The following is a 13,868-nucleotide window of genomic DNA, read 5'->3' on the forward strand; positions in this document are numbered from 1 at the left end:
CCTTCTGGTCAGAGGCATGTTCTTACTATCAGTGGAGTTGCATGAAATGGGAGAGCACTGTGCTTCTTTAATTCCTCTCTGCGCAAATATGTGATTAACAAAGATCTGAATTAATTTATTTAAAAATGACATGATGCCCAGCAACAACAGTAACTCCAATCCCCATATGCCTAAGGTGTGGCTAACCTTTTAGATAGCTGGTATTTCCCAGCTGACAGATGGACAAGATCATGATGATTATTTTAAATGTTTACTGGTGTCATGATGATTAATGGTAACAGTGATCAGTGATGGGGAGCGAGGAAACAAAAAGTACTCCTTGAATATTTGAGTCCTCATCCTCTAAGCATTTCAGTTGTAACCAAAAAGTTAAGTGGAGATAAGTATGAATAGAAAACTTCAACTGATAAAGCTATGTTACTCAAGTGCATTTTGAGGTGCTCTGGGAGATGCTATAGAAAGGTTAAAATTTGTAGCTCAAATGTTAGATTTGATCTCGCTTGAGTAACTGGCTCAAAATGTGTTTTGAGTCTTGGTTCACAGAAGGAAAGCTTAGAAGTCTTTCTCAGAGGCAAGAAAGCAGCAGAGCTGAAGGGCACAGAAGCAGAAACTTCTGAACCTCTAAGATATTGCCTCACTCTATTGGAATGGCTTGTAATGCGGCCTTGCTGGGCCGCAAAGCACGATGTGGTGGATTAAAACAAGAGGGTCATTGAAAGAGTGGGTGCTCAGCCAGATGTTTTCAGGGACCTTGACAATAGCCCTTTCATTTCCTGTGCCCGAGATCCTATTGAAGTCCAGCACAAGCAACTAGGAAGGCTAGCAGCAGCACGTGGTAGGAATCTGGTCTGTGGAGTACAGTCAGTATCCCAGAACAGGATAAAAGATGGCATTTGGAGGCTGAGTGTTCTAGAAAATGGGGTAAGTATCCTGAATCTGTCAGGAGTGCAAGGTACAAGCTGGAAGAAGGGAAAGCTAATTATAGCTTTGCATTTATCTTTGAGACGGAGAAAAATGCTATGTGGGTTGGATTGTTGAGACTCTTAAACGGTATTTTGGTCTGATACTTGTTTTGTATCAAGTCCGGTCTTGGATATTCATGAGTTTGCTCCAGCTTCTGTTGCTCTGTACCTGTTAAAGGTGTGTCATATAGTACAGCAAAGTGCCAGGTGCATTATGGGTGTATCCTAAGCCAGTGAAAGGAATAATCTGTAATGATTTTTTTAACACAGTGAGCAGAGTTTGTTTATTGTTGACATTCAATTTCTAGCTGGAATAGATGCATTTAAGTGTTGGATCTTAACACTGTCTTTAGGCACTGAACGGGCCAGGGCTCCTTGGCTCAAGGAGGAGCTGAAATATGACGTTTACAAACTCAGGAGGGTGGTAAGGCTCACTCACTGAGCCTCACGGTGCTAAAACCAGGAGAACCTCCTAGAAGCTAGTAGGAGATGTGCTTGGCAAGGATGAGAGGATGTTTCTTACAGAGCAGGTAATGAATTCCGAGATCTTTGTTGCCACAAGAGGCTATGGAGACTGATAGTGTCAGGAGGTTCAAAAAGGACTAGACAAACATATATACCGCAGAAAACCCTGCCAGTTTCTGCTGTCATCTCCCTAATGCAATGACAAGGGAGCACAAGAGGACAGGGATGATGACCAGGCCATGTGTTCTCCTTAAACAGCCGTTCCTGTTGGAGAAGTAGGAGGCTAGCAGGACCGCTGGTCTGGTCTGGCAGGCTGTATCAACACTAATATACTAATAACATCAGTACTTTGGATATCCCAGGTCTGACCGGGTCCCAGTTTAGCTGCTCTGTTTGCTGTCTTTCATTTCTTAATTAAATTTTGTTCCTTGTGTCCATTTGTCTCTGAAGCGCTCCTGTCCTAGGACATTATGTGAACACCTTTCTGAGAGGCCACATGAGTACTTGAGTTAATGGTTTCCAGAATGCACTGAGAGCCAGCAGGGATGCTCTTAAGGATCAGTGTAAGCTAGAAAGATGCTCAGATCCTTTGGATTGAAAAATACTCAGTGCAGCAGCTGGCATATATGTGTCTGAGGGCTTTGATTGCTGCTTCTCTGTGCTAAGGTGCTCAGATGGTCCATTTCAGATGCTGAAGTTGCTTACTGTGAAATGAGACAGGATTTTTGAGTGATTTATCCTTTCTTTCCCCTTATTTATGAAATGCTTGATATGTAGGTCAATGCTGTTTAAGCTTGTCCTGTGGTGTCGTCATCTTGATTGCTTGTTGGGTGTCAGTTTTTTCTCCAGTGGCTCCTACTAAGTAGTCTGAGGACCACAGTAGCATATACCTGGTATGTGTACAGCTGATGCACCCTGTCTTTAGGCTTTCACTTATCAGATGGTGCTGTCTTGTAGTTGCCAAATGTCCGCTCTATTGGAAATGAGTGCACTATTCACCTTGCAAAAGAGGCTGTGCCTTTAAACTGGATGCATAATTTTGTTATGCTGTCCTAGAAGTACTGCATAATTTTTTGTGGTTATTTGAGACTGAATGGCTTCTGACCTCAACAGCTAATATCTGATAAAATTGGAGGCTGTCAAGTAAAATTTAATAGCTGTAAAAAGGCTACCAGTAAAAATGGAGTTAGTTTTAAAATGGGAAAAATATTTATGTTCTGTTCACCCATTGAAAAATACGAATAGAGTTAATAGATCTAGCTATATTTATAATCACGTTTCTTCAATTTTTGGTTGTAGGAGAATGAGTTTAGTAATAGAATTTCACAGGATTTTAATCTTTTCATCCTACCTAACTATTCTATAGCTTAAAAAAAAACTGCCCAAAACAAGAAAAAGAACAACCTCTTTTTAAAAAATTTAAATTTGGGTTCTTATTGTATTTTGACACAGTCACTTTATAACTTTTTTCCTGTTTTGAGTCCCTGGATACCATCTAATTGGCTGAATGAGGACCTCAAATCTCTCAACACAATGCTAAATGTATGCAGAGAATTGATGGTCATAAAATATAACGGTAAGCACCTGTGGAAACAGAGGTGGGCGAGAGGAAGCATTTTAAAACACCAGGTGAAAGTGTAGCACTGCAAAGGGAATGCTTGTTTGTCTGTTGCAAGGAAGAAAATTCTGCAGCATGGAAGACATTCAAATAGCAATTGCTTAGGAGTGTCTATGGTAACTTTAAGTTAAATGTTGCTATATATATGTTGTATTTGATTACTTGAATTTTACCATTAAACCCAAACCCCATTTCCTGTTAATTCCTTGAAGTTCTTTTGCTGTTCATAACATTGGTGTGAAATGGAAGAAGTACTTAGGAATTCATACGTTGCTGTTTATTTCCACATTAAGTTATACTACAGAGCTGTTCAATCCAGTGCAATTACACAGGAAAATTGTGAATACGGCATGTAGCGTGTGCAGAGGAACCTGAATCTCAAAGCTTAGGACAGTGATTTATTGAGAGGCCCAGAAGAGCTGCTGTAAGCAACTTGACTTTGACCCAAGTATGAGTGGTGTTTTAGGTGGTGTGCACTGCTCTGGATGGGCTCAGGATGCCTGACTCTTCTCTCTTCTCATTCCTGGCCAAAATGGCAAATTAATATGCCTAAAACAGGATCTGACTTTAGTTCAAGTGCCTAAATGCAAAGTAGCAAGCCAAAGTGCTTCTTTCAAGAGCCATCTGAAATGGGAGACTTCTGACTTTGTCTAGGATTTTCTGCACATATTTGACTTTTAAAGATACTAATCTTATTTTAGACCTGAAGAGGGGCTTCTGAGCCCAGAAGCCTATGATCTCGCCTCCAATATATTGGTTGATCAAAAAGATAAGGATTCTCAGAACAAGAGTGGTGAAGCTTATAAGGGGAAAAACAAAACATCAAAGATCTAGCTACTAGATAGCAAGATGAATCATTATTAGCGGGAATTGATTTATTACAGTACGGAGCTCTTGTCAAAAATACATAATTCAGATGGAGATCAGTCTTTTTTAAAACTGAGAAAGTGGGCTCAATATGACTGTGTCACAAAAGGCAATTCTTCTGTCCGCATTTGAGAATAAAAGAATCAAAAGGTGTTCAGAAGCAATGACTTTACTGCAGTTGTTTATACGTAATCTTTGCAATTTATAGTATGTCCTCTTCTCTGAAAGAGGCTTCTTCCAATGATTTATCCTTTGCAGTAGTCTCAAACCCACATGGCTGGTATGAAAGTTTGGCTGTGGTATCAAGATTGAAAGCCCTCTTCAGCAAACATAACTGTAATCTGGATTGCTGTTGTATCCTAATAGAAGAGTGGTTGAAAACAAATGTTTGTATCCGAAGTATGGGGCCATCTCAGCTTCTGTTTGGGTACATAAGTGGTTTCTGGAAAGCATGGCCCATTGTGGGAATCACTGCCTTTTGCAACCTGCTGGCAGCCATGGCCAGTTGTTGCAATCAGCCTCTTAGGTCCTGTGAGTAACTGCTCAAAATATTGTCCTATACAATGCCACAGAAATTGCAGTGGATAGAAATCCATTTCCAGACCAGTCTGGCAGTCTCAGTAAATAATACTTGAAGGCTGGTGCTGAACTCCATAGATTCAGAAGACTCCAGATACCAGCGATCACTTGAGTGGATGACTTGGTTGTCTCTTTAGGTCCAATGTCTTAATTTGAGGTGGTCTGCTTCTAAAAGGGAAAAGTTAGCACTGAAGAACCTGGCTGAATTTGAGCATTCTCTTAAGTGTCCTCAGCTCAAAGGGGAGATTTAGTGCCAACATGGATACTAGAAGGTAATAGCTCAAAGCATCACCTGCCTCTGAGCCAACTAATAAAACGTGTTGTGGAGCAGCAACAGGTAGTTAGAAATATTATTGTCTGCTCCAGAAATTGTCTGAAATGTTACTCATCTCTTTTGAAGAGCTGCAGTGGAAGGTAGTTGCTTTTAACTGTGTCAGCTATGGATTTGTTTGGGTGTGGAGTAAGTGCAGCACATCTAAGACTGACAGTACAGCAGTAGATGACTCCTGCTCTAAAGAGCTTATGGCTTAAGTAGTGTCAAGAAAGAGACAGTCGAGGCAAAATGAACAGCACAATGGTGGCAGCTCTTGTGCTCTCTGGGACACTTGGTAAATCTGCTATCTGAAGGGAGAAGAAACAGTAGGGGAGAAAGGGATTAGTAGGTGGAAGAAGCCCAATGCAAGCAGCATGAAGTTCTCTAAAGCCTAAGGAAAGACCGTTAAAGACTATGTCCTTGTGGCGTGTCCGGCTGGCTGGAGTTTCTGGGTGGCTTTGCTCATTTCAGAGCGTTCCACCATAGCGTGTGCCAGCAGCAAGGGCAAGCAGTGTGGCTGGAGATGGTGTGTGCTGGGAACAGCGGTGGTCCCCATGGGATTAAAGAAACGAGAGCATAAAGCCTTGGTTAGAGTTGGAGAACATGCAGGGCCATGGTGCTGAAGCTAGAAAGCTTGTGAAGCAAGTGCTGGTTGGAAAAGTGGGTTAAGGATTGCTCCAGTTTCATGATCACTGCAAGAATCAAGTTTTGGTAGAGAGCTCTCTGCTCTTTCACAGAGAAACTTGAACCTAGCACTGCTTTTCCGTTACGATGGTCAGCCACCTAGTGTGCCTCTTCACCTCTTCTTGACGGAGTCAGAAGTACTTATACTCTTCCCTGCCTGTTTTCTGTCCCTCTAAATGAGCCTCCTACAAGGCTTCTGACTTTCAGCTGCTGCTAATTTGTATTCTGCCTCTGTCATTTTTAGCCAGAAAGGCCTGATCAGCTTTATTTCCTCCCTGAGCCTTAAGAGTATTGGGGGGGGGGGGGGAGTAGATATCATTGCTTTACAGGTGTGGAAATTAGCCTGCAGTACTAACTGTCTTGCATTCACACAAGCTCCTAGAAAAACCTGGATGGAAGCCCAGTCCAAGACCTGGCTGAAAAATCTCATAAATAGCTGATAAATAGCTGGTTGTTAGTCTCACCCTCGCTAGAGTTTGTTATAATCTGGAAGCCATAGCTCGATGATAAAAATGTAGTATGTGATAACAGTTAATGGAAGATGGAGGCTTGCACACATACACAAAAATAATAAAAAATAAAAAAAATAAAACCACTGAAACTATATTTTCCAAATCTTCATTTGCTGAAATGAGTTTATTAGTGGAGATTTTCTCTCTGCATACATTCGAACGTACTTCTGTGCTTTCTCTTGTGGATCTCCGGCATGGATGTCTTGTATAAATAGACTTTGACTAGCTGTTACTAGAGCTTCCCGTTCCCACGCTGATTCTTATCAAAGAAGATTAGTTCCCAGCCAAAGTTGTCTTTTCTTTCTTTCAAAGGACTTATCGCATCAAAACAAGTCTGCAGCTCACTCCAGTGCTGAAACTGCCACACTTTTCTACTTGGACTAGTAACAACCTGCTGAGCCACTAGAAAATGCGGTGGGATTGCATTATCCCTCTTCACCTCTTAGTTAAATCTGGAATCAGGACCCAGTTCCCATCTGGCAGCTTTCTGTTTGGAAGTAGATAATAACCTGTCTGTACAAGGGGTGAGATAGTGCACTGACATCCATTTTGTATTCATAGCATCAGATCTAGTAGAGGAGCTGATAGCTTGATGGCATCAGGTTTTTCCACCAAACACTTCTTGACATCTCCAAATTGCTGGCACAGTGCGATGCAACTGGCTCATCCGCTGATTGGCATAGTAGGGAGTGCTGTTTGATAGGTGCCCACCAGGCTCTGTAGGAAGCTAAAACCAGACTCGTTCACTTAAGGATTAGGTGTTTGCAAGGTGCCTGTAAATGCCCTGCCAGACCAAAGCTGGAGAAAGAAATCGGGATAGCATGGAGCCTCTATATGGATATGAATCTCGATAACATCAAGACTTGTTGAAATAGGGGGCGAGCTGCTGCTTGTGACTAGAGGTGCGTTGTGGGAACTGCCACTAGGATTTTTTTCAGCCCTTAACAAGGCAGTGCCTCGTTTGGCTGCTTTCTTTGAATCCTGAGGTCAACCCAAATCTCTCTTCCTCTCTCTCATGCTGAGGACAACTCTAGGAAATTCTCACCTGCCTTTTTGGCTAGTGTAGGTGTCTGAGCTGCTTGCCAGTCTAGAGGGGCCATTGGCTCACCTCTGTGTTAAACCTGATGTCAGCGTAGCTATTCTACAATAGATGCTGTTACGTGTCACTAATAAACTTCAGTGTGTGGGCCGTGTGCCAGGAGAGGGGTTGATGCTATTCCTTCCCTCTTGGTACAATCCAATGAAGCTGTGATTTCTTTAGGATCTAGAAACAGCAAATCTAGAAAGAAGAGCTGGGGGTGTATTCACTGCAGTGTGTGGAGAACAGCGTTTTGCTATAACTTGATAGTTCTGTTGCTGGGTGCTGAGCTGGGTTTGCTCTGCTGCAGAAAGGTCAAGCTCACTTAAAGAAGCAGCTCTGTGTTCCTCAGACCTCGTGCTTACTTGCTGTTTGGATTCCCATTCCTCTGAAAGCTTACTTCTTCTAGCCCTGCTTCCTCCCTCTGGTTCGACATGCTCAGCTTAGTACAAATTTAATTTGTGTTGCTAAATTGGAAATAAAGTGATGGGACTGGTAAGCTTGGCAATGAAAAACCTAAACCATGTGGTGTTAGTCTGATGTGGTTCTGTATAATGGAACGTGAAAGATACAGTGACGTTGTTATGGATGTTAATAAAAGATTGCTTTCCTCAGAGGCTCCACCATCTGTGAGTACTTCCCCCCCTCCATTCTGAAAAGTTCTGCAGAGAAAGATACTGTGCAACTACTAGAGTCTGGCTTACATAGTGTAAAGGACATGAACAAAATCTCCATTTGGGTAGCTTCAGGACTGAAAGTGGGAGAAGTCAGAATGAACAAGTTGTAAATACTAAGCAAGAGGCAGGAAGCTGTTAAGAACAACTCTCACTGTTTGGTGGATCTTTTTGAGTTCAAACATGCCATACCAAGAACTTAAGCTAGTTCAAGAACAAAATCCTATTAATGTATGTTGCTTTAAGCATGCTGAATATATCAGATAAACTCATGAGCTCTATTACTAGAGTTTTCTCAAGCTTTTTATAAAAATCCTGATGTTCTTGTGATGGATTGGATCTTTGAGTACTCTTGGGAATCTTTAGTGCTGTCTTCAAAGTCATTATATGAAAGATTTGAAAAAAAAATTCTTACCCTTTGATCCAGTGAAGCTGAGCAGCATGCTTGAACTGGGGAAAATTTGTGCCATCAGCAAGTCAAATCTCTTGTAGTTACTATTTTGCAAATGGAGGAATATCTCCTCTGTTTGATACCTAGTGTCTCTTTCATCAAAAAATTTGTCTGTTTTTCCTGGGTGTCACCAATAAAGAAACCAACATGTCACTTCAGATCTGAGTGGTAAGTTCCCCTTTTCTTCCTACTAATCTGTGATGTCTGGAGGACTTTTCCAGTACTAGTCTATAGTTGCACATGGAAAGAAAATGCAACTTACTGCAGTTGCTGGTAGCCAGATGGGTAATGGCTATCTCTGGTGAGTTGAGAGAGGCCTGACATATCTCTGATCTAAGTCTGTGACCAGTGGTTTGGATTTGAAGGCATAGATTATGCAGCAAATACTTTTTCTGGGAATGAAGCAGAAGTATGAAATGCTCTTAAGTGATGCAAATGGATGGATATGCTGGGGGAAGGTCATGAGGATTCAGATGCAGACTCAGCTGTGCTTAAATATTTTAGTCCACAGTTAAATGGATTGGTATTGTGACCCTGAATACTTAGTCTGTAAGTATTGATAGAAATAAAACGCTAGACTTTTGATTTATTGCTGTTCTTTGTCTCGTATCATAGCTACAAGTAATACCAAACACTCAGATTTCTGAACTTTGATTCATCAGTGATATATCCTGGGTAACTGGAGGTCTACCTATATCTTATTCAATAATCAATTATCACCCAGGTGGTAGAGTAGTGCATTTCTTTCTTTCTTTTGCTATCACTTGTCTGCTTGTCAGCACCAGTTTTCTTGCAGTAGTATAGCAGGCTGCATAAGGAAAAGAATTATGCTCTGTAGCATGAGTCTTTGCTCTGTAGCAAGTCTTTGAACAGTAAACTGTTCAAAGGCTTGCACCAAATTTGCATTATGGATTTGAAATTAAGGGTTCTGAATCTTGTCAGCAAGCTTGTTTGACCTCGCGCTGCTCTGTGAGGACGTGACTATCATCCATGAAGTGATATGGACTATGTATCTGCTAAACGCTATTGCCGCTGGATCTCTTAAACTGTAGGTTCCTGTTAGCAAGGCTGCTTTGCCGTGGCAGCTATTTATGCTAGCAACCTGAGAAACAGAGCAAAGGTATTTGTTTTTGTGGTAGCATGACAACGCTTGCCTGAGGAAACATCCCCTCTCTGAGCTCTGCAATGAATTTCAATCCAAAGTGACCCTCATGCTCCATGTCATCTGTGGACTTCTGTGCACACTCTTGCTTCTCAGATTTTTAACTGTTTGACAGCACCAAGCGTGTACCAAGGATGATGAGTGGACTGGCAGAAGTCAAGCTGCCGGGAGCTCAGAGTTGAGTCCTCCCTTTCCAGGCTTGAGCAGATGCTAACTGTGATATCTCAATGACTTTAATGGGGGTCATGGGAATGTTTGAATCTAAGCTCTTCATCCCTCTGCCAAAGGATGCTGTTCTGAAGTGACACTAGACTCGTGGATGGTAGAAATAGCTGAACACCTGCACTTGACTCAAAACCTGCTTGGGCTGTTAGGCAAGTCTTGGTTAATGCAGGCTCTTTATGGAGGTGACAGTATTTGGCCTTTAGCCTTTGCCGCCTTCTGATGCATATTAATCTGATCTTTGATACCCCATAACCAACTGGAGAGGTTGAATTCATGAATATCTGTAAATCCTTGCGAAGCAACCTGCACTTCAGAGTTGACTTCCAATGTAAACAACATAAACATTAAACCTCTTAAAGCAATGAAGAAACATTAGTTTCATTTAAAATTTAATCTGATTGATGAGAAGATGTGGTTCCCTCTTAAACAGTAACAAAACATCTAAGTTTAAAACCACATATACGTGTTTGCCTAGTAATAATGTGACTGTTGTGATTTACAGGAGGCTGAGGAATGGCAATTATGGGAAGGTATATCATCGAGAGGTCTGGCTATAGAAATAGCCACTTGCTTTCTGAACGCTAGGACCCTAAGCAGGGCTAAACTCTTGTTACTGCCTTTAGTTGACCACAGCCTGTAAGTATTCACTTTTTTCCCCTCTAACTATGTAAAAGGTGTAGAGAGAGTATAGTTTGATATGTCATTGAAGCTGAAGACTCCTAAGTCCTGATTAACAGAGAGGAGGCCTACAGGTGTTCTTGAGCAAGCTTGAATATGACTTAATATTTAATAGTAAAGTAGGGAGGGTGTGAGGATGGCATCCACTGACAGCAGACGCTCTTCCACTAGAAATGTTTTTTCTATTCTACCCTCTACTGCCATGATAGCTGGCACTGCAGATAGGACACTGGAGATATCCTCAGATGAAGGGTAATTCTCTGATTCACTATCTGTAACTAGAATTGCTGGAGGTGTCGGAGCTGGAAACAGCCTGGTGCCGGCCGGCATAGCCTGGGCCTGCTTTGAGAGCCTGTTTTGGTCTGTGTCACGAGTCTGCAGCTGACCTTTTGCGGGTCATGGTGACTAAATCTCAGAGTGCAGTCGTTCACTCTAATGACCTCTTTATTGGATGTGAGATCTATGTGTGCTCTTAACATAGTAAAGATTTCAGTTGCATTCTTGCCTTGAAATAACTCTGCAGCTACTGCACTGCAGTGCATCCAGCGAAATCTCTTGTTTTCCTGACACTGACTTTCACATGGTGGGGAAGGAGGAGTGACCCTGTCCTGGTTATCTGTAAAAATGAGTTCAGGGCCGGTTACTAACGGTGGAAAGCTTTAAAACTGAGTTATGGCTTTAGCATACAAATAGGTCGTATAAATGATTCAATACCTCTTAATTGTGAATGGGAAGAAAGGGGGTTTTCAGGGCACCGGTGTCTTGTGAATGGGGATGCATTTGTGCATCGGGATAAACAGAAGTGCTTAAAGACTGCTGTGCTCCCTGGAGAATCCAGCTTGTGCTAGCTAATCAAAGGCCTGCAGGGAAACTGGTTTCCTCCAGTAAACTAGTCATGCAGCACAATCTTTGGCTCGAACAGTAAATGGTTAGGGAGATATAATTTGGATCTTGCTGTCTCATGCTTGCATGTGCTCAGAGAGCTGAAATAAAACATCAGGAAATTGCAAAGTGCTGCCCCATCCCGCACACTGCAGAGTCTTTTTGGTGTTTGCACGGCTTGAGCCTTGGGGGTGAAGGACAGTACTTGAAAATGAATAACACTAAATAGCAATGCGGAACGCAGTCATTCACAGCAAATATAGCGCTGTATGTCAAATTGTAAGTCAGCTGTCTGCAGCTAATTACAGAGATGTCAGGGAATTCTGAATTTGTCAGCTGAATTTAAGATTGTTGAATATTACTTGTAAAACATACCTGTTAAGAAAAATTTCTCTCAAAGAACAGTGTGCTTATTTGTGGGTTTTTTGGGCTTCTGGCCCTTACTATTGTTCTGGTATCCATACTATAGGGTGAAGAGACAAAACATAAGAGGTAGGTAAGGCAGCAGAAGTCTGCGCGTATAAATGGGTCAAGGAGTTGGAAGGCAGCACGCGCCTGGCCTTTGCCAAGACTGCACAAGCAAGTCATTAGCCAAGTCCCTGGCCCGCTTCCATCTGCAAAAGGGCAGAATTATTACTCATCCTTCAGCTCTCCAACACTGCTGACATATGTGTGGCTGCTTTGTGACCCATGCCAGGCCCTGAGAAGGTGGGTGGAAATATTCTACCCCTCTTGCAGGCTGTGGAATCCCCTGTAGTGGAAGAGGGATGAGAAGCCCTGTGCTAGGCCTAGGTGACATCTGATTGACACAGTTAGGAGCAGTTGATCTCCAAGATCTTTCCAATCCAGTCAATGTTTGTGCCTGTTTCTGGGTTTGTTGTGGGTTTTCCAAATGGCTTGAGCTGGTGCTGAGCACTGCTCAGCCTCTTTTTCGCTCTTACCTTAAATGCAAAGTCTTTCTCATGCTGTCACATGTGTGGAATTGCCCAGCACAGTGATGGTGGTGCTGGAGCAGGAGGACAAAGGAGATGTTGCTTGTACAGGTGCTAAATGGATGTGGTTTGAAAGCCTCTTCCAGAACTGAGTGATTAGGGAGTGCAAGCCTGAAAGCCTGCGTGTACATGCTATTTATGCGCTTTTGAAAAATGTGCAGCAAATACTTGTTTTAAACAATTGTGTACAATTGTCTATGGGCAAAGACACCAAGTTGTGAATTAATCATGAGTAAGCTAAGACACAGGTACCCCTTCCTTCCTGAAAACAGTCTTCAGCACAGAGAAACTCTCGACATTTTTTTTTTTCTGACCTTAACCTAAAAAAAAATTTATGGCTTTCTCTCCCGCCCTCCTGTGCCATAGGGGATATTGTTATTTTACAGATGACTAAACTGTGGCAAATAAATGGAGAGCCTCTTCCCATTGCAGAGCTGAGAGTAAACCTCTCTCCAAAGGAACTTCAATATCTTTCCGTTATACAAGGGCATAAATTGCTGCAGTTCTTAAGAACAAGATCGGTCTTTAATGTTGCTACGTGGGCACTGATGACGAGCCGGGCTCGTAGATGAGCCTTTGTCTGCCCAAGCCCATGCGGGAAGGGCCAGCCCTGAAGCCGAATGCCATTGCCATGTGGGAACAAACAGCCCTTTTTTGCGATGAGAGAAGCCTTTTCACATGGCAGGAGGAGGGCTGGAGCATTCGGTGTGGGGGATCAAGGGGAGAGGTAGTAAACAGCATGCTGTAAGCCCTGGGTGGCAGATCAGATCATCTGCTCCGTGGCAGATGAGATGGAGGAGAAACCAGCCCTCTACCCAATGAAAGGTTTAGCTCTGCTTTTGGCAAAAGAGCAGTAGACCCTCATGAAGTTCTGCTCCTTTGTGGTAGGAACTGTCTGCCTTCATTGTGCACAAATTGATTTCCTCTTCTTTTTAGCAGTGATTCCGTCCCTTCCCCTCAGTGCCTTAGGAAGGACCCAAAAGGAACAGCCCCCAGGTCTGTCCTTTTTCTTACCCCGGGGCGGTCTGTGTTTCTGTACTTTTTGTGGTAGGTACATAAAAGAAGGGAGTCTGTGTTTGCTGCAGTCTGCTTAAAGTATCCTCACAAGAGTCTGGAAGGCTTGGCTAGTTTGGGTTGTGGAGCTCAGGGTGAGAGGAGAGCCTCCGAGGCTCCCTCCACAATTCCCAGCGTAATTAAGTTCAGAATCTGTGACCTGTAGCTGAAAAGTTGGCTAGTAAGTGGTTGTCCTGCCCTTGCTGCTGGTTGCGCTAGACCCTTTCATTAGGCGCCCTCTCCTTGCCTGCAGACCTCAGTTTGGGAACTTTCAAAGCATGATGTAGTTTGTTTGATTAGGTTTTTTTGGCAAATGGTACAAGGATTTTGGATTACAGGAAAAGTACTGATAGCTGGCTTTCAAGCTGTCCCTCAGGTCTTCTGCTAATGACTTTGTGGAACTCCCATTTCTCTAGTGCCTCACATTTGGATTGTCTTAAATCATTAAAAAGAAAAAGCTCTCCGTGCTCCTGCCAAGTAGGTCAGTATTTTCCCAGTTGTACAGTTTGGAAAACGGAGACATTATTCAGAGCGACTTCCTCCAAGTTGCTTGGTGAGTTGAAGGCAGAGGCAGAACTGGAAGTATAATAGCGGTCTCGAGCTTTGCTTCAAGAGTAGTCTTCGGGTGATAGTAAGTTATTTGGCCTAATCAAATGTGATTAAAATAAATCTT

General features: G+C 42.7%; 1 protein-coding gene across 3 annotated transcripts in view; it reads left to right on the forward strand.

The window, feature by feature from the left end:
* ARHGAP39 (Rho GTPase activating protein 39) overlaps positions 1 to 13,868 on the forward strand; it is a 157,201-nt gene that overhangs the window by 36,486 nt on the left and 106,847 nt on the right. The window lies entirely within an intron of this gene.

The sequence above is a fragment of the Rhea pennata genome, chromosome 2 (genome assembly GCF_028389875.1).
Source record: "Rhea pennata isolate bPtePen1 chromosome 2, bPtePen1.pri, whole genome shotgun sequence".
Taxonomy (NCBI): Eukaryota; Metazoa; Chordata; class Aves; order Rheiformes; family Rheidae; genus Rhea; species Rhea pennata.